Genomic DNA, 26,600 nt, shown 5'->3' with positions numbered 1-26,600 from the left:
TCCAGGTCTCTACCAGGAACACTGTCTTTCCCCCTTCCTCCCTCTGCTTTCGGCTTCACTCATGCCTGCGGATTGCTGGGGTCTCATGTTCATCATTACTTACATCCAGAGCGTCAGTCAGCCTCCATATTTGGGATTGCTGCTGTGTGCTCCAGGACATCTGTCCCTCTAGCACTCGGGCCAGCATCACACCCGAGTGCCAGTTGTCTGTCCCTGTCCTTTGCCTGCACGTGGTAGGAAAGGGGCAGGACCTCTCTTGCATTTGTGCAAGTCTAGTGCCTACCACAGGCCTGGCATCACATCGATGTGAGTAACTCTGGGAAATGTGTGTGTCTCCAGGATGCAGGACCATCGGGGATTAAGGTTGTGTTGAGGCTCCTATGTGGTCGGGCAGACGATCTCTTAGGGCTGCATGATGGCTCCTCCTGAGGACACAGACAGTCTGCGGTATAAGCATGGGGTGACCCGGCAGGACTGCAGGACTATGCTCAGAGGCCAGCATCTGCTTGTCTCCAAGAGACCTGTCCTGTCGTGGCTCAGACCTGGTCCTGGGAGCCAGGCCGCCTGCTCTCCAGTCTCGGCCATGTCCCTCACGAGCTGTAGGACCTCCAACAATGGACGTAAGCCCTCTGGGGCTCCGTTTCCTCATCTGTAAAATAGGAATGATGACACCACCTACCTCAAAGGGTTGCAACTGCTGGGATTAAATGACTCAATGTGTGTCAAGTACGAAGAACAGTGTTTGGCATAATTTAAGTACTACTGAATGTCTCGTCAATCTGCGAGTTGTATAGGATACATATTTGTTCTCTATAGCAGAAAGGCCTGGGCCTCTTACATTTCTTAAAAAAAATAAATAAATTTATAGATATGTATGTATGTATGTATGTATGTATGTATGTATATCACATGACAAACAGGATTACAAAAATAAACTCAAGATGGAGGCTGTGTGATGAATACCTTTTGGTCCTCCAGTGCATTTCTGTGACTTTCTGCTTCAGAACTTCATTTAGCGGTAAAGGCAAAGCTGTCTGTGTTTCCAGCTTGACTGGGAGGCCCTGGCCAAATGCCTCCAGGACACACCATGCCTAACGCGCTCCCTTAAAGCCCTCTGAAGGCCCCTCTGTGGTCCTATCTTCTGCAGAGACTGAGGAGCAAGCCCCGCCTTCTGCAACCCTCCCCACCTTGGAGGCCTCCTGCCACCAACCACCTCCTTCCTTGGAGTCTTGGCTATTTCAGGAAAAGCACAAAACCACCCCGGGAGCTAATCCTGGGCTTCATTTGTGGGGGAACCAGGGGTGGGTGGGGGAGGCAGATTTTCGTGTACAGAAGAACGTGTGTTCCTTTTGAAAAGTCCCAGCGGAAATAAATGTACAACCTATTGTGGGCTGCAAGGAGCCATCAGCAGGAGTTGGTGGGATACAAAAGGGGCATTTGTAACGAAACAAAACACTTAGCACTTTACCAAGACATGCACAGGATATAAAGAGACGAAAGCCTCCACGAATCCTCCAGGAAAGAGACGTGCCCTGAATGCAGGATGGCCCATTTCTACAGCCCAACACATAGTCTGTATCCTCTCCAAGATGCCACTGGCGACTCGGGCATGGAAGGGGGCGTCTGAATGCATGCAGATGAGCAAGGCCTGGTCTGTCTCTTGGGTCCCCTTTGCCTTGGTCTTCCTAAGCAGACAGACCCCCCCCCCCCCAACATTCACGCTGCCCAGGAAAGAACACAAATAGAAACCCAGGTACATTAAGATTAAGTATAAGCAAGCACCACAATAAAGTAAGACACGCAATCATTCTGTTTTGTCCTCCTAAAATCAACAAGTACCCCTTCATAACAACTGGAAGGTGAGGCTCAAATTTGGCTTCCTTGGGTTTCCTTGGAAGGGTAGGTACCCCGGGGGTGTCCCCCCCCCCCCCACATTCACAGTGCTCAGGGAACCCAGAAGCATGGGCAAGGGAAGCATGGAACTGAGTGGTTGTTTTGTTTTGTTTTGTTTTTTAGCTTTAATTGCCTAGAAACCCCAGGTCCTCACGAAGAGATATACAAGAAATGTTTTCTGCCCTTAAACTCAAACCTGTCTCTCTAGAGTTTTCTTTCACCCTTTTTACCTTTTCATGCCTGCCCTTCACGGCCTCACAAAAGAAGCACATCCCTGTGCTTCATGGCCCAGCCAAGACTCAGATTTCTGCCAAAGTCCAGGAGAGAGAGACACCTCTTGTGTGCCAGGCTCTGTGCTGGAGGCTGGAGATAACCAGGGAGGGCTGGGAGGCCCCTGGGTATGTGTGGGGTGGGGGTGGGGGAACAGGAAGCGGGGGTCCAGGTGAGCTCACTGAATAACATGCATGGTAAAGATCAAAGACAGTGATATGCAAAGCAGACACATCTGGGGAACAAATCCTGGGATGTCAGCCCAGAAAGAGACCAGAGGAACCATTTTGTTCAATGTTAGAAAAAAAAAAGAACAAAAAACCCCACAGCATCAGGACCTTCTATTCAAATACCTGCTTTTTCGGGTTGAAGAAGGTTGGGGCAGGGCATGGAGCGCCGTCCCTCCAGCCTCTCCCCACCCTTCTCCCTTCCCTGGGCAGAAGGCACTCCCACCCCCTGGCCTGTAAGGCCAGGTGTCTGGACAGCCCCGTTTTTAACATTCTTGCTCTGTATTTAGAGGGAGAATGATTTGCGTATGTGCCCATCACCTCCTGTAGATGGTCAGCTTCTAGGAGATGCAGCCTGGACCTTGTTCGTTTTTGCACTCTGGAGTCTGGCACATGGTGGCCACTGAGGGAGCGTGAGTGCAAATGGATCAAAGGACAGATGCCAGCCCAGAATCAGAATATGGAGGGACTTATGTGAGGTCATCCAGCCAGTTAGTAGAGGGATTGAAATCGTTTTTAGAAAAGCAAGAGGAAATACAGGTGAGAATCTAGAAAACAAAGAACCCAGACAGAAAAAAGGATCGGTTAGGAACCTAAAAATACCTTTAAGTGAGAGTCTTCTGTTATTTCAATAAATGTAATACATATCGATAAACCTCTAAAATTTCTCTGTTCAGTATTTTTCTAGTTTGTTTCTCGATTTAGCATTCCTCCATTCTTACTGACTTACAGTAACAATTGCTAACATTTATTTTGCAACTATTATTGTAGTCTATTAAGGGTATTGCCTGAATTTCCTCACTTAACTCTCTCAGAACAGCCCTTTCAGCCAGGACTCTGATGTCCTTTACCCAAATGAGAACACTGAGAACTCAGAGAGGTGAAGAGACTTGCCATAGATCACTCAGACAGGAAGGGGCAAAATGCACACTGGAACCGATAGTATGTATTCACTAACTGCTTAGCAAGAGTAGGTGATAGATTCAGTCCTTTGGAAGATCAGTTTCCTTTGCCCTTGGCCCATGGTCACACAGCTGGCTAATGCCTTTCTCTCAGTGCAGCTTAGAAGCCTGGCTGGGAGGGTTACCTATGTGTCAGGCTCTCCTTGGAGCCAAGAGACCTCAGTCTCCAGTCTGGATCCTGAAGGCCCCACAGAAAGGGCTCTGAGCAGGCTCCAAAGATTGACAGACAGCTCCCCAAAATCCCAGACCTGTGCATCTCTTCCAGCCTGTTTCGCAGTGTACTGCACGGTCATCTGTAAAAGCAGGCCTGCCTTTGCGGGCTCACCCATGGGCACTACGCATGGCTCAATGGGGGCCGTGCTACAACCTCAAAGAGGCTGCATTTCGGGGGCAGAATGTGATGAAGAAAGACAAACGGCGGGCAATATCTGTTACCAATAGATCTCTGTCCCATGTGCAGGGATCCATTTGGCAGAAAGGGGCCACGGAAGAGCAAGATCATTATGATTTGAACCAGAAAACAAGAAAATGGGGTGGAGGTAGTGAAGGAGGGTGGGAAGGAGGGTGACACAGAAGTGCAGGAGTTAGGCACTGGAGATAAATGCTGCACTGCGGGGGGAGCTCGGTCCACAGAACCACAGGCCTGGGTCCCAAGGCCCAGCTCTGCCACTAACTGACTGAGAAGGCTGGGGCAAGTTGCCTCCTCCCTGGGCCTCAGTCCCCCCTGTGAGATGCTGGGAGCCTCAGACATCTTATTTTGCTCAGGTATCAAAGGCTGGAGGAAGCACCCTATGTAGGCAACCACACCAACAACGAGACTAGATCAGACTCCAAGAATGCCCCAAACTGTGTATTTAGCCAAGTGGTGATGGCATCAGCCCTCTTACATTTTGAAAGGAAGGGACCTCTGGCTGTGGAATCTCAGAACTGAAACATAAAGGTATGCAGGCCGAGACGTGTGAGATAATGGTAAGGATGCAAGCTATGGAGCCAGATGGACCTGAGCCCGATGCTTCTACAGCTTCTGTAGGTCATTTTCAGGCAGCATTTTCAGAAAGGGACAGAAAGATGAAAGTACCTGGTTTAAGATGAAACAGACTTCAGGGTTACACAGATTAGGGCCGGGTACCCACTCTGCCACTTGTATGCTGTATAAACTCAGGCAAGCTACAGTGCTCTGAGTCAGCCTGTCTCCTCCTCGGTGAAATGGGGATGAACACCCACCACACTGAGCTACTATGAATATTAAACGGAATAATGATTTACAAATTCTTAGTACAGAGTCTGGTGTACAACTGACCCAATAAGTAGAGGCTCCCACCTACAGATTCCTCCTCACCATCGGAAATATTAATATCATCATTACCATCGTCACCATCATTACCGCCATCACCACCATCACCATCATCAGCTTGGATGAGGACGCTTTCTCTTTTTATTTTGGTGGTTTCTCTAAAGGCTCTCACCGAGCAGGAGAGCTCTGCTCTGCGTGGCCTCCGAGAGAAGCTGGGGTCAACAGGCTTATGCTATGGAGCAGAGGTGGGGAGAAGACAGGGTAAGAACCAGTATGCATTTGGCACTTCCTTTCTGTCTGTTCAAAGCAGTCACTGTTCATTGTTTTACAGGCTGGGTATATCGAATTAAATACAACAAAAGTATATAATGTGTAATGTTATAATAATATATACATAATACATTAATAACATAGGCATGTATGGAGTAGATTCAAGAGACCTGGGTGAAGTGATGGAACCAGCTATTTAAATATCTGGGAGAAGTGCATTCCCTCAAAACGGAATAGGGAGGGTGCTGGAGCAGAACTGGGCTTGGAGGACAACAAACAGGCCGGGTTCAGTGAGTGAGGGGAGGCAGGAAATGGGAGAGGTAGGCAGGGGCCAGATCAGAAAAGGTGTAGGTAGTGGAAAGGATATTAGATTCCTTCTAAGTACGCTGGGAAAGCCATTGGGGGTGTTATTTGGGCAAGGGGTGATATGATCTCATTTTTATTTTCAATGATAATTCCAGCTGTTTTGTGGAGAATGGGGTTGGTGGAGATGCACGAGTGGGGACGCAGAGACCAGTTTTGAGGCCTCTCACATCTCCTAGGTGAGGAATGATGCTGGCTTGAACTGGAAGGTTGGTTGAGGGGGTTGAGCTATTTTTGAATAATGGATACATTTTCCAGGGGGAGCAGGCAGGATTTGCTGACAGTTTGGATGTGGATATGAGAGACAGACCTAATCAAAGCTGACTCCGAGTGTTTTGGACTGAGTAACAGGGTGCAATGGTGCCTTTTCCAGGACCGGACAGACTGTGGGAGGAGCAGGGTGAGGGAATAATGGTTTTGGTTTCAGACATGGAACATTGGCGATGCCCATTAGCCTTTCAAATCTGGGCCTTTATGAGGTTGGGGCCGGAGCTGTGTGGCATTTAAAACCACAGAGCTGAATGAAATCAGTGCGGGTGTGAGAGGTCTAAGGATTGTGCTGTGATGCCCTCTGACATTTAGAAGCCAGAAAGTGAGGAGGATCCAGCAGAGGGGCGTGAGCAACAGCTGCCTATGAGGGAGGCAGAGAACCAGGAGCCAGTGTTGTCTTGGAAGCCAGATAAAGAAAACATTTCTAGCGGGAAGGAGTGACCAGCTGTGTTACACAAGACAAAGGGGCCCAGCAAATGGAGACTGAGAATTGGTCACTGGAAATTGGGCAAGATGGCGGTTGTCAGAGACATTGACGAGAACATTTTAGTGTGTTACTGGGAGGAAAGGAGGTTGAAAGCCTGGTGGAAATGGATTCAAGAGAACAGGGCAGTGAGAGATGGGAGGTGTTGAATACAGGTGACTCTTTGGAGGGGTTATGCTATAAAAGGTGAGAAGAAAATGGAATGGAAGCCAATTCATTTAGAGGGGTGAGGGAAAGTGTTTCGTTCTGTACTGTCAGATGAGCTATTTTAAAGAATGTTTATACTGATGGGCATGATGCAGCAGATGAGAGAAATTGCAAGAGCAAAGCCTGTAATGGGAGGAGGGAAGCCAGTGCCCCAAAGCAAGGACAGTCTAAATTGTGTGGGCCCGAGCCGATGCCATTTGGAGAGGCTTCTTTGAGAAAAAGAATCCCAAGTCATGAATTCAAAATTAGGTATGAAAGTGAATACTTGGTATGAGAAAAGAAATCATAACAAATCAACAGGGCTTTAAAGATGCATGTATCTTTCTTCTGAGATCTCTTCAGGCCAGGATTTCTCAGTTTCTGCAAGATTGACATTTTGGGCCAGATAATTCTTTGCTGTGAGAAGCAGCCCTGTGAACTTAGGATATTTCTTCCAACAGAATCCCTGTCATCTACCCACTAGAAGGGGTACCAGTCATGAAGGGGTACCACCCTTCCCCACAATTGGGACAAACAAAAACGTCTTCAGCCATTGCCCACCACGACGTTGAGAACCATGCGTTAGGTGATGGACTTGGTATGTTTACATACAAATGCTCTTGGTTCCAATCCCCATCTCAAATATTCTACAACCCCCAGGAGCCTCCACGCTGACAGGGGCCAAACAAGTGAAGGGCTCTGGATCCCAGACATCTTTTGCTTCTGATCAATCCACCTCTACTTGAGTTGAGTGCTTGCAGGGAAGATTGGAGCAGGGAAAGCACCCATCGTAAAAGATACCAGAGTAAGCTAGGAGACTCGAATCTTCTCATTAGTTGTGTTTCTCAACTCAATGAAAAGCAAGGGCATCCACTGGGAGAGACGGTGGGAGGCTGTACCAGCAGGGAGGGGAGGGATGAAATAGTCATTCTGTAGAGAGCGAGTGGACTAGGATTCCTATGAGACTTTCAATGGATGAGAAGTGAGGTGGAAATAAGACCACTTCTAGTGGCTTGCAGATAACATAGGTGCCTTATAAAACAGCTCATGCCTAAAAAAACAAAAACAAAAAAGACAAACAAACAAACAAAAAACAGTGCATGCAAAAATCAAATTTAAAAAAACCCCAAAACAAAACAAAAAAACAGTGCATGCCTCATTGGTGGAGCTGTCTGCCCTGTGATAGGTATTCAAGCAGCAGTGGCAGGTCAGACCAAATAAGCCTACTAGTACTTCTTGTGCTGGGACTCAGTGATTTTACAGCAAAGTAACCTGATGCCCAACAGTACACCATGTGGAATTACTCTATAGCATCTTCTTTCACAGGAGAGTAAGATCAATCCCATAAAATAATGGTGGAGACCATTGGCCCTGGGTGGGGGCTTCCCATGCTTCACCCCATGTAACACTCACAACCAGGTAAGGGAGTCTCAGTCCCTTATCCATTGTCACACAGCTAGTAGAAATGGTATGACCCAAATGGAGGAAGATTGTACAAAACGTCCGACCAGTATTTCTCATTATTGTCAAGGTTATGAAAAATGTGAGACTGAGAAACCACCTCAGACCCGAGGAGACTGAGGACACATGATTATTAAATGCAATGCCGTATCTTGGATTGGATTCCGGAACAGAAAGAAGGTATCAATGGAAACACTGGTGATGACATTCAAATAAAGTCTGGAGTTTAGTTAAATAGTAATGTACCGATGCTGGTTTCTTAGTTCGGACAAAGGAGTCATGGCAAGGTAAGAGGTTAACAATAGAGGGAGGTGCTTACGAAAAATGTTATCTTTGTAGGTTTTTTTTTTTTTTTTTTTTTGGTAAGTCTAAAGTTAGTTCAAAATAAAAACTTAACCTAGAAACAATAACAACACAAATAGCAGCGGTACCAGCAGTGGCAACGATGATGGTGTGACTGGCTCCCGGCATCATAACTCCAGGGGCTCTGCCTCGACGTGTATGTTCAAGGCACTGGGGTCTGTAGGTGAGATGCTGTGTTCAACATGGGGTGTGTCTAAGGCAGGCTGTCCAAACTTTTGTCAACGTTTTTCACCAAGGGCTATATGCGGTAAAATACACAAACAGCCGGGCCACTCACTCGAGGTGAAGTACGTATTGCCTCACTTGGTTTATTTAAGTAAACTAAATATATTTTTGGAATTTGCTGCGGGCCAATTAGCAATGGATTGTGGACCGCAGTTGGCCTGCGAGCCGCAGTTTGGACACCCCTGCTCTAAGGCATCTGTGTGTACCGCTACCGGTGCGCTCCAGGCGAGAGGCGGCCTGGTCCAGGGAAGGTGATGAGGAGGCTTTGAATCCAGGGAAGTGATGGTTCAGCCTCGGTTCCCCTGTTAACTGTGCGTCGCTGGAGAAATCGCTCTCCAGCTCAAATCTTTGGTTTCCGGCATCTGTAAAAAGCAACTGATAATCTCTCCCTCTCCAAGGCTTCCTATGAGACTCCAGATGGAAACAGGAAAGCATTGCGCTTGGCACACAGTAGGTGTTCAGTAAACACAAAGTCAGCCTTCTTTTTTCTTAAGAGCTAAGAACCGAGAGCAAACCAGACCGCTTCCTTTCTGACAAGAACTTTTCATGTTTAATTTATAGGCTGGTTTAGGTAGCTGAATTTTCAATAATTCATAGGCTTGCTGTTAATATTTGTAGTTGTTGAATTCCTCTAATAAAACATTCAGGGATTTCTTTTCCCCCGAAGTGTATTTTGCCTGAAGAATGATTTGTTTTCTGAAATCTAGGACTTGGCTGCCCTTTCTTTATTTTCCTTTCTGCGTCTAATCCTGTCTATTGCCCATGGCAGAGGTGAGAGATGCCAACTTGGGTTTAGCTCGGTAGGTAAGGATGTGCAAACAGGCATGCTGATTCACCTGTGGCTGGGGCTTGGGAGGTGTGTGCAGCTTATTAGAGTCTGTGTGGTGGTTATGAACACAAGACTTCCTCATCAGAACTGGGTTTGAACTCGGTCTGCCATTTCCTTGCTGTGTGAGCTCACACAGGTAGCCTAACCTTTCTGAGCCTTTTTTCCCCTCATGTACAAAAACAGGAATGCTAACACTTTCAGTTTACTCTGCCTGCCAAACTTCTGGATCTTTCAATTCTGCCCATATCTGCGGCACCTGCTTTATCTCATTTCTCCCAGCCTCAACCCCTACCTTGTGAATTTGATGTGGCAAACACACTTCCCATTGACTGTGTTTTCTTCTCACCTGGGTTTGGGCCATTTTCACAAGACCCTCAGGCTCTTTCTCAGATAAAACCTCACTGGCTTGGTCCTTTCTTGGTAGCCTTGAGTTTGGGGAAAGGGAGTGGATGACTAGGACACACTGTGGTTTTTTTGTTTTTGTTTTTTTTTGAAGGAGGCTCCGGCTCCCTTTCGAAGATGTAGAAGAGTCTGAAACACAAGGCAAGCTTCACAGGTGCCAACTGCATTGTTCAAAGAATATACTCTCTTTTATAGCACTTATATTTTATTCTCTACTGCCAGAATGGAGATACATGCTGGTTTCCTGCATTCATAATTGGGGAAGAACAGATGGGAGAGACGCTGTTGGAAATAATACTATCATTAAAATAATCTATACTGCTCGTAACTCTCGGGCGTGTGCGAGAAGGTGAGTGGGGCCACGTGGGCTGAGCTGCTTCATATCCATTCCTCATGGAAATTATAGGGAGCTCATCCTTGGTAAGATCTGAAGATTCATGTTCTCACGCAGCATACCTCTGTGGGTGTATCTCTAGCTTCACGGACCTCAAGAAAAGAAAAGGAACAGATCGCTGGAAATGTTTCCTTAGGTAAAAGGTGGGGTAGGCATTCTGGGTAGAAAGAACAGCGCCAGCTAAGGTATAGAGGCTGGAGAACATAGGGTGCTTTCAATTTAATAGTAAGTAGAGGGGCCTGGATGGGACAGAGTCCCTGATAGGAAAGGCGTGGGGGTAATGGCTGGAAGGAGAATTTGGGGCCATGGTGATGAGATGTTTGAATGGCAAGGAAGCTGTTGAATGAGAGTTGTGATGCTGTGGTAGAAAGAGCATTGGACCATGAGTCTGATTAAGTTCAGGCTGTTACCAACTAGCTATGCTAACACTGGAAAGACACCTATCTTTCTGGGGCCTCAGCTCTTCATCTGTAAAATGGGAATAAACTAGATGATGCAAGTAAATCTTCAGTACCTTGAAAGACAATAGCTCTGAACTTCTGAAGAACCATCTAAGTCCTGAGTCCTTTTTTCTTTCTGGCCAAGCAGGTCAAGTCTAAACTAAGCTTATGCCAGTGTTTAGTCGTTGATTAATAACAATAATAATAACAACAGCAAAATAATACAGTTACTCTTACTGAGGGCCTACTTCGTTCTAGGCGGTAGATTTTACTGACATATTTCAATCCTGATCATTGTCATCAGAAGCCCATCATGCAGAGGTGGCCACTGCCCTGCACATCTGAGACTCAGCGATAAGACCATGTGCACGTGTTACCCAGTGCTAAGTGGTTGGGCCGAGAGGCACGGCTGCCTTCCCTGGCAGCTGCCCTCTCCTCCTAGTCCCCTTCCACGGCAATCATGGCCCCCCCTAAGGCAGACAGTACTGCGGAGGTGTTTAGTGTCCACTGGTTAATTCAATCCTTCACAACTGCCCTCCAAGGTAGACCCTGGGATCCCATTTTACAGATCAGTACACTACGGTTCTTGGAGGAGAAATCCCCAACCCGTAGCCATAAAACCAGCACGTGACACAGTTGAGCTTTGGCCTCAGATGCACGTGGTATCAAAGCTCCAGGCACGCCCTTGAGACATTTCTGTGCTCAGATTCACACAGGTGGAGCCCTGGATTGGGGGACAGCTCCACAACCCCTTTCTCCAAAGTACAGGGTATTCTTTGCAAACTTTTTTTCTCAAGGACTCCCATTTTGCCAAACTTGCAGACTGCCCTCTCCTGCCCTGAGGACCATCCTCCTTGCAGACACATCAACACCACTGTTGAAAGGTGACAGTTGGGGCCGATATCTAAACATGTCTGGAGCGGCAGTTTTAGAAGTACCACAGAAGACTGAGCAGTTCCCATGGTGGTGACTGGCCTTCTCCTTGGGGAAAAGGCTTTTGACCAGCAGATCAGCATACAACCCAAGCTTTAGAAGTTTATTTTTCATCATTGACTCTTCAGAGGGTCACCTTATCTCTGCACGGTGGTGTTTCATCTGTTACCTCCCCCCACCCTGGATGGCCCACCATCAAGGAAAAGCGCCCGCAAAGCCCTTTGGACATCAGTTTGGGGCGTCTGAGGTTGGAAGGCCAGGAGGGGGGGAAGTGACTGAGTGGCTGCTTTATGCAAATTACCTCAAAAATGTCCAATTGCAGCTCTGCAACATAGGAACTATATAATTTTTCCCATTTTACTGAAGAGGAGACTAAATTTAGAAGGGTTTAAATATCTTGCCTAAGATAATTGGTAAGGGATGGAAGATAGATTGCAATCCAGGTCTTTGGTCTTTCTCACATCAAAAACCTGTACACTTTTTTGCTATATCACATGTCCCCTGTACTAGCCCAAAGCAGATGTGGCTCTCTCGTCTCTCACCTCCATCCTCACCTTTCTCACTCATCCAAGTTTCCTCATTATTTTTAGGAAATACCATTGTTTCACCATTTGGGCAACAAAGGTGCTAATTTCACTGGGGAGATTTTTTCTTGCTACTTTTTAACTTAAATGACAAGGGATTCTGAGGGCTCCTGTGGATTGCAAAGACCCCAGTGACACTGACCATGTTCTTGCCACCCACAGAATCTTTGCATGTGTTGTTCCCTCTGCCTGAAATGCTTTTCTCTTGCCCCTTTCCCTCTCGAACCCTATTCATCCTTTAGATCTCAGACCAATTGTAACTTTCTCGGGAAGCTGTCCCGACATCCTGTTGAGGTTACCCTCCCACGCCCCAATCTCAATGAACTCTCATAACATGACACTTTCTTCTCTGGGATGTAGCTCCGTTTGCAAGTATTGATTAATTGGTGAGTTGTTGGATCAATGCCAGCCTCTCTCACTAGACTGTAAGCATCCATAAGGCAGGGGCCACCTCTGCTTGGATCATGACTGAGTTCTCAGCCCCAAGCACAGTTCTTAGAACACGGTAGATGCTCAGTTAGTGTCTAGTGAATGAATGAATGATGAATGAATGCGTTAATGTACAGATGCTAAAATTCCTCATTCTGGCCACAACAGGATTTCTTAACTAGTGCTTTAGAGAGGAATAGCTTTCTCCTTGCAGCTTGTGAGCAATGCAGACCCTCAGGCCCCATTCTGAACCCTCTGAATCAGAATCTGCGTTTTAACGTGGTTCCCAGACACACCCATGACGGATCAGTGCAAAGCAGAAAGGCAGGTAGAAGGGAAGTGTGAGGTAGCCCATGTTAATTAATCAGCTCATTGGCTAACCAATTAATTGGGTAAAATTACATGAACACCAACTATGTACCCAGTGCTGTACTGGGCTCTGAGGCTCTGGTGTGAACACAGCGGATACAGTGACGGCCTAGGGGCTTCCCCACACCTGCTCAGCCGGGCAAGGTGTCTAGAGCTACCTGGGTAGAAGGACAGGACGCTCATTGGCCCAGGGAGTAAGGAGCGCTTCCTGCAGGTGGTGACAAGGAATGGGAGGGAGGGAGGGGCAGCTCCCTACTCAATGGAATTTCCTGTCACAAGTCACCAGGCTAGAAGCTGGCAGTGGGTCAGGGGGTTGTGGCAGTAATCCAGCTAGAAATGCAAGCAGTTCTTTAGGCCCCTGTAGAATCTGCCCTCCAGCTCTTTCCTGCATGCTGATGCCTTCTTATAAAACCTGCCTAAAATATCCTGTGAATAAATAATGGCCAAATCACATGGGCTTCTCTCAGTGTCCTTTGCTCTTTTGTTATTTACATTCTACCTCCAAATGTCAATCTTCCACCTTCTGCTTGTCTCTGTCTATGTTATCTTACCCCCTCCACTACTTCCCTGCCTAGTGTCTCTCTGGCACACTCATTACATGGACTATTACGCAGCCATTTGAAACGATGTTTTCAAAGACTGTACAATAACATGAAATATACTTAGTTTTTAACAGGAAGTGGGGTTGCGAAATCATACAAACACATGATTATAATCTTATAAATATAAAAATATAATATATAGTTAAAAATAAAACAACACAAAGCAAAACTCCATAATGTATCAATCTATATTTACGTTTGCATGGGGCATTAAAAATACTTTAAAAATTTTTCTCTATTTTCCATTTTTTTATGATGGAGGATTTCTTTTATAAATAGAAAAATAAATAGATATCACAAGTTAAAAGCTGCTGCTGTTTATTTACTATGCCATTTTTTGGACAGTTTGTTAACTTTCCTGAACCTTGGTTTTCTCATCTATAAAATGGTGCCAAGAGGTGTGCTTCCCACACAGGGTGTTTTGAGATTGTGTTCATTGAGTGCTTGGCACAGAGCTTGGCACTAGAGTCAAGGCTAAACCCATAGCAGTTATTATCCCTGTCTGTGACCAGTGCAGGTTTGGATTAAAGAACAGGACAAGTTTGATGGGGTAGGGATGGAGGTTGGAGGCAGGAGGTCACTGTTTACAAGTCCTGAACTTTAGAAGGAATTTTGCTCCTAACTGGCTAAGTGACCTTGGTAAGTCCTGTCCAATCGCTGGGCTTTTGTTTCCCCAAATGTTGAAGAGGAACATAGCCTCCATGATCAACAGAACTGCCAGTCACATGCCTAAAGGTAATAATTCAACTCCCCTGGAACTCACCCTGTGAATACTTTTATGGTCCTAAAAATTCCACTGGACAAATACCATGACATTTTTCAAATTTCTTGTATCCTTCTGATATGTGTGAACCTGTGACTAAAGGTCCATCTCTGTTAAGGTCAGGAGGTCTCATACTTGCTTCCTAAGCGCTACAAGGCCCCTTCTTCCCTGCTGACCACAGAACAGTTCTTGGAATTTCTTAGACCATGACAATTGTTGTTTTTTGTTGTTGCTTTTTTTCTTTAAGTCATTTTGATATGTTATGGATTGGGGTGTGGTGGTCCCCAGCTCGTGGCTGGCAAGAACCCCCCTTCTTGCTTTTTGCAATGCAGTTGTTCAAATTGACAAATCTTGTCCCAAACACTGTCTTCTAGTCCTCTCAACACAGTAAAATGGAGGTGGGGGCTGGATCAGATGCGCTTTTTGGGCTCTAACAGTCTCCACCGCCCCCCCGCTCCCCACCCCTGCCAGGACAGCAGCAGTCTGGGTAGATGAAGGAGGGTATTTTCCTGAGCACGTGTCTCCATCTCAGAAGCAGCCCCTCTCTCCGTCCCCCCCAAGTCGATCTGTCAGGCTCAGAGGAGTCAGGCCAGCTGGCTCTGCTCTACACGGAAGCTATAAATAATTTTAATGGCATAAAACCTGAAGAGTTGTTCTTTAGCTCCTGTAAGAGGCACCATTAACAGGGAATAATTTAAAGGGGAGAACACGAATGGGGCTGACTGACGGATCAAAAGAAAGGGAAAAATGGGAACCACCAACGTTGAGGCTCTCTTAAAAGACCCTGGGTCAACGTCCCACCTGTCTCTTGCAAGCCCCACTCATGCTCATGACGCTTTCTTGCCTTAGAACATGTTTTCCTATGTTCTAAATACTGTGTTAAGCTCTTGACCATATATTGCCTCATTTTGCCCTCAACTACAATGTGGTATGTCCCCCACAGGGGCGGTGCATTATGTGGTTTTTTTCACTTGCACCCTCATTTTCTAGGACAGCACTAGGGCCCCTGAATGAGCTCATTAAGTGCTTGGTGATATAATGGACGATGACTATCTGCGGTCACTAGGATTACCACCTCCATTTTACAGATGAATAAACTGAGTTCTTGGAGGTCAAATTACTTGCCCAGGGTCATTCACTAGAAAGGATTCGGTCTATTTGGCCTCGAAGCCTGCCTTATTTCAGACCCATGCCCATGCAACCTTCTCTACTTCCCTGTTCAAACCTCCTTGGTTTTTTATATTGGGCCGTGTCCTTCTAGAAGTCTTCTTTGATCACTTGGAAAGGTGGGACTCCCCTAGGAATGGGACAATCACAGCCTCCTGTCCTTTGCCAAGTCCAAGGCCAACTTCCCCAGACAGCCCTTTTTATCTTCCCTGAGCTGTGTCTGAACACACCATGCCTGGAATTGTTACTGTTTACAAAGCATGTGCCCATAACAAGTTATAAGCTTCTCAAAGGCGGCCTTGTGCCTGATTCATGCTGTGTAGAGTCAGAATGCCTAACTCATTGTGGGTTGTTAATCAGTATACTATGTTTAATAATGACTAATTTAACCCTAGGAATCATACATAGCTTCATGGAGCAATTTGGCAGTGCCTGTGGAAATTTAAAGCGACTTTCCTTTTACCATATAATTCTACTTGATAAAACCTAAAACTACTTAGACAAAGGCACAACAATATATGAACAAGGATGCTTACTATAGCATTGTTTGTAACAGTAAAAGAAATACAGTAACTCTAAGGCCCGTTTTGGAAGGTGGTTAAACAGATCATGATACAGCAGTACTATGGCATATTACTCAGCTGCGGAAAAAGAATACTGTAGATTTGTGTGCACTAACGTGGAAACATCATTAAACCTTTGCATTAAGTGGGAGAGAAAGTTCCAGAAAGCGTATACAGTGTAAGCCTATCTTTTTACACATATAAATGCGTATCAACAGTGCTGGGAGTAAAAAACCAAATTGCTAAGCAGTGGGTACCTTTGGGGTGGACTGTAAGTTTGGTGAATGAAGGGTTTCTGCTTTTTCACTCTGACAACACTTATTTTTAAAAAAGGGTGACTTAATAGACTCATAAGACATAAAGACGGGAAGCGACCTCACAGGGCCAGACGCGGAGCCAGAAGGGGTTTATGCTGGCGGAGTAGTCATCATCTTTGTATGTGTTCTCTTGCACCTCAGAAAACATTGTAAGCGCCGGGGACCAGCAACGCCACCTCACTGATGAGGAGATGAATGTTCAGACGCACACACAGTCTGTCTCCATCTCCAGCTTGCCCTCTTCAGGAGCAAGGGCACAACACTAAGATTCTAATCAAAGTTCTCTTTGTGGAAGAAGACGTGCAGACCTGGGCGGGCTGGCCCAGCTGGACAGAGGTCAGAAGCCCAGGTCTCCCCTATGTGATCGCTCTCTCTAATTGCTTCTCACATCTGGAGGTTATCACCTCCACCAACCAATTTATTCTTCGGAGGGCAAGGCTTTGCCTTTTGTTTCTTTGCCTCCAGGTCAGGCTGATCCTGTTTCTACAATGAGATATTTACTCCGTGATGGGCCAAGTCAGCACTTACATGGCTCCTCATGACCTTCTATCTTCCCTAGGCAGAATCAGACCTCTGACTAGGGAAGAGTGGTGCCATCTGCATTTTTTTGAAAAGAGGTGAGCAAGCAGGAGAGAGCTGTAGGAAACAGCTCCTGTTTTGTGATATGACCCAATGTTCATTGATCTGGTTTGGCAGGGCCATCCATCAGCTTTTGCCCCTGAGAGTGGTGATTGCTTCAGGGCCACTAATGTGTGGCTGGTCTGCACTGGGGGGGGGGGGGGGGGGGGGCGTTTCAAAAAGAGCTAGAAGACGGGAATCAAAAATTAGAATCTTTACATCTCAGACTTGGGAGGAACCTTATAGCAGAGGAGATTTAATCCAACTTCTGATCAATGTGAGGGATTTCTCTGGATCATCCCCATGGAGTGGTCACCAGGCTCTGCTCTAGTGACAGGGAGCTAATCACGTTGCAAAGGCGTGTGCTCTAATCTTGAACAGGTCTCACTAGGTGCAAACCCTTGCTGGTGGTGCCAAGACGTGCCTCCCCTAAAACCTTTTCCCTGAGATAACAGGGCTGGAAGCTTCACCCCTGACTAATGTATGACTTAGGACAAATTGCCCAAAGTGCTGAGGAGGCCTGAACTCAGAAAATCCTTAGGATTTAGTTTCTCATTTCACAGAGGAAAAATGAGGTCCAAAGAGCAGATGATACATTAAAATCCAAGTCTCTTGATCCTCGGTTCCATGCTAAAAAAAATACACCCAATTTGCTTCCTCAATATAAACTAACTAACAAACAAACAAACAAATAAATAAGGAATTATTCTCTCAATCCCAGTTACCAAAATGTCATACCATTTATTTTGAGTACTCTGCCCCAAGCTCTAGCCCATGACCATCACCACCACCACCACCATCACCACCTTCATCATCATTATGGTATAGGGATGTTGACCCCCAAATATTATATATATATGTGTGTGTGTGTGTGTGTGTATATATACATATATATATATATATATGTATATATATACATATATATATCACATAAATATTATTTATATAAAATAGAAATATATAAATATAAATATATATATATATATATATATATATATATATATATATATATGTATACACACACACACAGACGTTTGTGTATTTACATTTACATTTATATCTCCAGGAATTTCTCCAGGAAAATGGCTGGAGAAATTTTTTTCTTTACAAAACAATTGCAATCTGGGACATGCAGTCAAATGGCGAACCCCATGCAAGTCCAGAGAAACAAAGTAGTGCAATGCTCTTTTATGAACTAGGCAGGAGTTGCTGTAAACACAGAGTCCATTGGAGGAAATTGAAAGTTCAAAGTATAGAGACTTTTCATTGGCTGAGTTATGACAGTCTCTCATTGGCTGAGTTGTTATTAGGTAAAGAGGAATCTTTTCTTTCTCTTGCAGAGGCAGTTAAGTAGTGTCACTTCTTGTCAGAGGTGCAAAGTATGTCTTCCTGTTGGGGTCAGTGATGTGAATTGAGTGACACATGAGTGCGAGTTCTCTCTTCTAGCCTCCCAACTCCATGTTAAATAAAGTTTCTGTTTGTTAATTTTCACAGTGATTATATACTGAGTGTCTCCTATATGCTAGGCATTCTCTTAAGTGTTTTACATTAATAGCTCTTCTTAAGAACCTTGTGGGGAAGAGGGAGGGATCTCCCAGCGAGAGGACAAATGCCTACCTATCGTGGTTATCTTACAAGTAGCTTTTTAATAAAGCAGAAGATGTGCTTCTTCCTGCCATACTGTATCATTTGGGGTTTGTAGTCTTAGAGGGATAGAAAAGTCAGGCTGCTTTTCCTTTGCCTTAAAGGAAATGCAGATGTATGTGTGTGCATACAAACACACACATGCTCGTAGAGTCTCCCCGATACACAGATACATTAATAGGAGCTTGGGGCTGGCCCAGGAACTGCCTTCTCATTTGGAATTATCTACAGTCTCTAAGGACTTCTTTGAGTTTCCCAAACAGACCCAAACCTGGCCCAGCTGTTCCTTTTTTTTTTTTTTTTTTTTTTTTTTTTTGGTACATATTGCGGGAAGGCCATGATTAATGACTAAGGAAGACCAAGCTTCTCAGTGCCCCACTTGGATCATATGTACCTTTCCTTCCCTGTACCACTTGCTTTTCTCCTTCCATACAAAAGGACACACACACACACACACACACACACACACACACACACACACACTCAGGAATGAGCATGCATATTGGAAAGTGTCCAATGTCCCCTCATTGTCCTTGGGGTCAAGTTGAAATACCCTAGCCTGGAAATAAGGTCCTTTATGATTAAGTCCCAAAACTTACTTCCTCCATTCTTTGTCATCTTCCATTCAAAGTGGTCCACTGTCCTTTGCTCCCTGGCTGGAACGGCATTCCCTGTACAACCGCCAAGGCCTCATTCAAATACCACACTGCCCATGACACCAGCAATGAGCTTCCTAGGACTCCTGCTGTAAATGATCTCTCTCATCAGAGCTCTTAGGATCATTTTTTAAAGTGTCTCAAAGCACATATTGATCTCAATAATTTATACAGATGCCTGAACTGTGCCCCCATCACCCACCCTCTAAATCAGAGATTTCTTTTGGTCCTTCCTATGACCTTGGTAGCTTCGTCTGCTCTTGCAGGAACCTCTACTTCCCCCTTCTTCTTTTTGTTCCCTGACTTCGTGTCATCAGGACCCATCTCAACACCTTCGCCTTCACAAAACAAGTGTGGATGCCTTGGCATTGCTATTATTTTCCATTGGTATTACAAGCAATGTTTGACCAACTCTCTTAATCATACGAGCCCATCTGCAGCAGCCTCAAACGCCCAAGCTCCTCAGTAGAGAATACTCAGAGATACTCAGTTAGCTATATGCAGTTCACTATAAAAGAGGGAGACAGCCATGAGGCCATTATTTGGAAGTAAAAGCAAAAAACAAGATGTGTAAGAAAGCAGGAAGAAAAGAGAGCAGGCAATCTGAGAACAGTGAATTGCGATTTGTAAGTTTTGGGTAAACTAATTAGTTGGAATATAGCAAAGCGGACAGCCTGAACTGCCTATTCTGGAGCAGGCTGAATGCAAGTACCAAAGATATTCATTTCCATTGTTTGTGGATAATTCAGAAAATCTTGAGTGTTTAGGCGAGAAGTGTAGAAGCCAGGGTGTCTCTGTCTCCTTCCATCAGCACCTGTACTTTTGTACAGGTCACCAGAACCTCTCCCTAAGGTCCCTGGCTTCTTATATCCCACAAGGTTGATTTCTATGGTTAAAAGGCATAATTCATGTGGAGCGCTTAGCATAGGATCCTGTCACGTGGCCATACAGTGATAAATGTAGAGCTGTGTAGAGCCTTACAATCATAGGGCTTCTTAGTATTTTTATATTTATTGTTACTAAAAGAAGCTGGTGGGTTTTGTTTTTCTGGCTTTTGCTGGTATTCAGGTTCCTTCTTTAGCCGCTCTGGTAACTCACTTGTGTAACAACACACTCATGAGTATTCATGGAACACATCGCTTTGGATAGATTGGCACCATCTATTTGAATTGTCTTGGCCACAGTGAATATGTAGTTATGACAGAAATCTGCACCAGACAATCCCTTTGATACCTGCTGGCTCCCAAAGAACGATGTACGGCCTCTACTGGGCTTTAACCCCTTGTCTAATCAAGTGCTACCTCCCTCTCGGAACACAATCATCTCAGGTGGGGGTCTTTGCCTCCCTTGTAGTTCCTATTTCATGATCATGACTGTGGCAGATGCTTAGTAAGTGTTGCTGGAATAAATGAGTAAGTGATTGAAAATACTATTGCACTGATCTGTTGTTACATACAAGTGGCTGTCGGTACAAACAGCGAGCAGTGGAGCATTCCCTTCCCTGGAGACCACGCCCACTTAGCTTTGGCCACAGTTCTCTCCACACACGCTTTCACATCTGTACAACAACTCATTGTATCTCCCCCTTGCTTTCAACGTGCTATAGTTCAGCATTTCTGATGACACTCCACAGCTGTCTCAGCTTCCCTCCCCATCACTGTCCCCGGTCTCCTAACTGCCTCTCTCTTCCAAATAACGCTAAACACCTACCATTTACTGAGTACATACTATGTGGCAGATATTTTATGTGCAAAACAGCACTGGGCCCTCACAATAGTTCAATAAGTAGGTCTGTTACTATCTACACTAAAGATGAGAAAAATGAGGTTCAGAGAAGGAATGTTACAAGCCTAACAGTAGTAGCTGAAATGCAAGGTCAGCTGTGACTGACACCACGTCCATCAGTTTAATCATTACACTATATTTTCATATAGAAACAAGAAAAATAAATCCAAATAAACAACCTAACATTGTATTTTAAAGGACAAGGAAAAAAAAAAAAGAACAAATGAAACACCAAGTCAGCAGAAGGAAGGAGATAATAAAAAATTAGAGCAGATTAAATGAACTCGAGAACAAAAAGACACCAGAAAAAAAATGAATGCAACAAAGAGCTCATTCTTTGACAACATTAATACAATTGACAAACCCCTGGCTAGACTCACTAAGGAAAAAAGACACAAGCAAACAAAATCAGAAATGAAAGAGGAAAAGTTATGACAAATACCAGAAAAATACAAAGGATCGTACGAGAACACTACGAAGGACTATATGCCACCAAATTCAATAACGTAGAAGAAATGGACAAGTTCTTAGAAACATGTAGGCTTCCGAGACTGAATCATGAAGAACTGGAAAATCTACATAGACTGATCAACAGTAAGGAAATTGAAACAATCATCCAAAACTTCCCAAAAGCCAAAGTCCAAGACCAGATGGTTTCACTAGTGAACTCTACCAAACATTCAAAGGGAATTTAATACCTGTCCTCCTCAAACTCTTCCAAAAAGCAGAAGAAGAGGCAATACTTTCTAACTCATTGTATGAGGCCAACATTACCTGACAAGAAAACCTGGTAAAGATCATACAAATAGCGCTCGCTTCGGCAGCACATACAGCAAAATTAGAACGATACAGAGATTAGCATGGCCGCTGCCTAAGGATGACACGCAAATTTGTGAAGTGTCCCATATATTTTTTATCACTTTGTGAGGGGTGAAATGTCTAACATTTAATATTACATTGTTTTGTACACATGAATCTAATTTAAAAAAAGAGAGAGAGAGAAAGAGAGATGGAAAGAGATGAAATAGATAAAATAGTTGAAATAAAAAAAAAAGATAACACAAATAAAGAAAATTATAGATCGATATCTCTGATGAATACAGATGCAAAAATCCTAAATAAAATACTAGAAAATCAAATACAATAATGCATTACAAAGATTACACATCACGATCAAGTGGGGTTCATTCAAGAGGCGCAAAGATGTTTGAACATATGCAAATTGATCTATGTGATACACCACATAAAACACAGGACAAATATCATATGATCATATCAATAGATGCAGAAAAAGCATTTAACAAGATATACCTCCATTTATGATTAAAACACTTAATAAAATGGGCATAAAAGGAAAGTACATCACCATAAGAAAGGCCACATATGACAAACCCTCAACTAATACCATATTTAATGGTGAAAAACTGAAAGCTTTTCTTCTAAAATCAGGAAAAAGACACAGATGCCCCCTATCACCACTGTTACTCAACATAATATTGGAAGTCCTGGCTAGAGCAATCAGGCAAGAGAAAGGAATAAAAGAAATCCAAACTCGGAATGAAGAAGTCAAATTGTTACTTTGTGCAGATGACATGATTCTTTATATAGAATACCCTAATGTCTTCCCCAGAAAACTGTTAGAAACAATAAACAAATACAATAAAATTGCAGGATACAAAATCAATGTACAAATATCCACTGTGTTCCTATGTACTAACAATGAAATAGCAGAAAAAAAAGAATAAAAAAGCAATTCCTTTTGCAATTGCAACACAAAGAGTAAAATACCTAGGGATAAATTTAACAAAGCATGTGAGGAACCTATACACTGAAAACTACAAGACTTTATTAAAAGAAATTGAAGACACAGAGAAATGGAAATATATTCTGTGTTAATGGATTGGAAGACTCAACATAGTTAAAATGGCCATATTACCCAAAGCAATATACAGATTTAATGAAATCCCCCCCAAATCCCAATGGCATTTTAAAAAAAGAAATAGAAAAAACAACAACAAACAAACAAAAACCAAAAGAACTAAAACATCATATTTGCATGGAATCACAGAAGACCCCAAAGAGCCAAAGCAATCCCGAGGAAAAAGAACAAAGCTGGACTCCCTGACTTCAATTTATTCTACAAAGCAACAATAATCAAAACAGCATGGTACTGGCAGAAAGACAGACACACAGACCAATGGAACAGACTTGAGAACTCAGAAATAAATCCACATAAATATGGGCAGAAAAATTTCAACAAAGGAGCTGAGAGCATACAATGGAGAAAAGAAAAGCTCTTCAATAAATGGTGCTAAAAAATTGGAAAGCCACATGCAAAAGAATAAAACTAGACTGCTATCTATCACCATATACCAAAATTAACTCAAAATGGATCAAAGACCTAAACGTAAAACCCGAAACAATAAATTGCATAGAAGAAAGCATAGGTACTAAACTTATAGACCTTGGGTTTAGAGAGCATTTTATGAATTTGACCTCAAAGGCAAGGGAAGTAAAAGCAAAAATAAATGAATGGGACTATATCAAACTAAAATGCTTCTGTACAGCAAAAGAAACCATCAATAAAAAAAAGAGGCAACCAAGTAAATGGGAGAAAATATTTGCAAACAACACCTCTGATAAGGGGCTAATATCTAAAATATATAAAGAACTCATAGAACTCAACAAATAAACAAATAATCCAATTTAAAAATGGGCAGAACACCTGAACAGACACGTCTTCCAAGAAGACAAACAGCCAACAGATATATGAAAAAAATGCTCAACTTTACTAGCTATTAGGGAAATGCAAATCAAAACCACAATGAGATACCACCTCACACCTGTTAGAATGGCTATTATCAACAAGACAAATAATAGCAAGTGCTGAGGTTGTGGAGAAAAAGACACCCTCATACACTGCTGGTAGGAATGCAAATTGGTAGAGCCATTATGGAAAACAGTATAGAGGTTCCTCAAAAAATTAATAAGAGAATTACCAGATGACCCAGCAATCCTTCTTCTTGGTTATCTACCCCCCAAAAATCTGAAAACATTTACCTGGAAAGGTACCACTATGTACCACTATGCTCACTGCAGCATTATTCATGGTGGCCAAGACATGAAAACAACCAAAGTGTCTTTCGACAGATGACTGGATAAAGAAGGCATGGTACATATATACAATGGATTGTAACTCAGTCATAAGAAAAGATGAAATACTGCTATTTGCAAGAACATGGATGGATGATATCACGCTAAGTGAAGTAAGTCAGACAGAAAGAGTCAAGATCCATATAATCTCACTCGTATGTGGGATATAAAACTGAAAGCAAAACACAAATAAGACAAAGAAACAAAAATTCATAGACCCAGACAACAGTTTGGGGGTTCCAGAAGGTAAGGGACAGAGTGGGGTGGTAGAAGAGGGTAAAGGGGATCAAATACATGGCAATGGAAGGAGAAATGACTCTGTGTGGTGAACACAAAATGCAATATATAGAGGATGTACTATAGACTTGTACACTCGAAACCTACATAACTTTACTAACCAATGTCACCCCAATAATTTTAACTTTAAATTTATAAAATAATAATTAAAAAATAAACACTGATTAAATTCTTCAGGTATTCAAGGCAAAGGGCACATATCGATTTGAATGCTAACGAGCAGTGACACACCCCTGAGCTTGTATTTACTCACACATCTTCACAGGAACAGCTCTTCCTCCTCTAACCTTTCTACATACGTCCAGTTTCTGTTGCAGATACTCAGGCCCCCCACGTGCAAAGCGGAAAGCTGGGCACTGTTCCGGTTGCAAAGGGTAGATGATATAACTCATAGGTTCCGTGAATTTACAAAGGAACGGAGAGATGAGGAAAAAAGGAAGAAAACAATATGAAAAGAGTTGACTGTTAGGATACTCTTAGAGAGGCAAAGACTTGTGGAGATGCAAAGAAAGGTGTCAGGAAGGGTAAAGAAACATTTACTGTAAGCCTGACACTTTAATAAGTGCAGTGATGACAGTCGGGGCCGTTTTAAAGCACCTTGTATGAACTATGGGCTTTTCATACATCCGCCATCACCCTCATAGGAAGTCAGCAAAGTAGGAATTCTTATCTTGAATGTTTTGTAGGGATCGCTCCCAAACCCAGGGAAATACCATTCACAGCACCTTTGGGAGGCGAAATATCACTTTGTTCCTCATTGTCTAATATGAACAGCTCTTTGCTAACTAATTGAATTACCCTGGCCCACATACTGATGGACAGATGCTAAAAATGGTTATTGCATTATTAATTCGCTCCAGCAATTTCACATTAAACCTATACTGTTAATAATTTTCCCCCTTCTATTTCTTCCCTCTTAATTAGACTATTTAAAACTTTGAAAGACTAGTCTTCCCATGCTAAATGGAGGCATTGGGCAAATTACATTTTTGATGGAATACTTCTCTGATAGGCCAGCAAATGAGACTGTTGAGTTGTTAATTATTGTCAGAGTTCCACACGATGCCTCCTAATGAGGCAGTCAATCTTAACTGTCAGTCCCCGAATATTAATGGAGCCAATGGGATGGACTGGGAAGAATGCTTACTGGAGGTCCAAGCTGTCCAGTTGGCTGGCTGCACATGGAAGGTCGGTGACTTCCTGTTGTTAGAGCTCATGGGGAGGTGTGATGAGTGTAGCGGTGGGCAGTGAAATAAAGGTGAGAATAGCCCCATGGCATCCCTAGGCACCACTGGGGTGGCCCTATTGGTTCGTGGGCAGAATTTATCACTGCTGGCCTGGCTTTGGAGAGCTTAATAGCAAGATTGTATGTTTGGAGTTCTTGGGGAGCTGCCAAGGATAAGGAAGTGGCTGTTGAACAGTCAGGAGAAGGTACCCAAGTTAAGTCTGCTGATTTGGGCCCACAGTGACCCCGCCTCAGCTTCCATTGCTGGCTGATGTCTTGGGATTTAGTCCTGACTTCAGCATGGGTCATGCTCTGGGGCCAGAGAGATGTCAGGTTTCATTCAGCAAGGCTGGGGTGACAAATGGGTGTCACCCAAACGGTGTCACATCCAAAACTGGGTGTCAGAGAACCCTGTATTTAGTCTGGGATAAAGTGAAAGATCAGTAGAAGGGCAGAGAAGGGAGAGAATATGAATTTGATTCAATAAATATTTACCGAGCACTTGGTATGCATGATAAAGACTTAAGTTCCCTGTGCAAACTCCCAGGACAGACATTTTCAGAGGCTCATCCTTGACCTTTACTTCTATTTCACAACAGCCCACTCCTCCCTCCCCTCTGTTAGATTGCTTCCTATGGCTCTGATTCTCTTTCACCAGTGCTTTGGGAATTCATTTTCTTTCCCATCCCCATTTTCTCTTTCCCTGGTCCGTTGCTCACTGGGTTACCTCCACAGTCTAATTATTGCGGGGTGTGCACTCTCCCACCATCTCCTGCTGCGACCTCTTTGACCTCATGTTCTACTCATTCTTTGAGAATGAGTCCATTTCTCTGCTGGCCAAATTTGGACCAAATAAATCTCTTTCTGGATATCTTCAAGAGGAACAAAAAGATATATCCTACCTCCCCCTCCTCTCTTCTTTTGGAAGAGTCTAGAGATATGGGACATCCAGAGACACAGAAGAGAGAGAAGACATTTACTCTGCTTCTCAAAGACACCAGCCAGGCTCCCTGCCTCTCCTGTGAGCTTGTGTTTTACCGTCTCTGAAACAGCATCAACCTGCTGACATACCTGGCAAGGTATCTGGACAACACATGTGGTTTCCATATTCCTGGGCCTCTCTTCTCTAAGCCTTGTCATTCCAACTGATATTTAATCTTTA

At 43.9% G+C, this 26,600-nt stretch overlaps 1 protein-coding gene and 1 non-coding gene across 5 annotated transcripts in view; one reads left to right on the top strand and one right to left on the bottom strand.

The window, feature by feature from the left end:
- The window catches only part of ASTN2 (astrotactin 2), an 839,436-nt gene that overhangs the window by 381,506 nt on the left and 431,330 nt on the right, over window positions 1-26,600 (bottom strand). The gene's annotated exons all lie outside the window — the stretch shown is intronic.
- LOC141571470 (U6 spliceosomal RNA) lies at window positions 21,572-21,675 on the top strand. Its single transcript, XR_012496198.2, has one exon. It is a non-coding gene; the product is annotated as a U6 spliceosomal RNA (small nuclear RNA).

The sequence above is a fragment of the Rhinolophus sinicus genome, chromosome 16, assembly GCF_057876585.1.
Source record: "Rhinolophus sinicus isolate RSI-liver-muscle chromosome 16, RSI-T2T, whole genome shotgun sequence".
NCBI lineage: Eukaryota > Metazoa > Chordata > Mammalia > Chiroptera > Rhinolophidae > Rhinolophus > Rhinolophus sinicus.
Note: the sequence above shows the minus strand (reverse complement) of the source record. Positions and strands in the feature narration are given on the sequence as shown.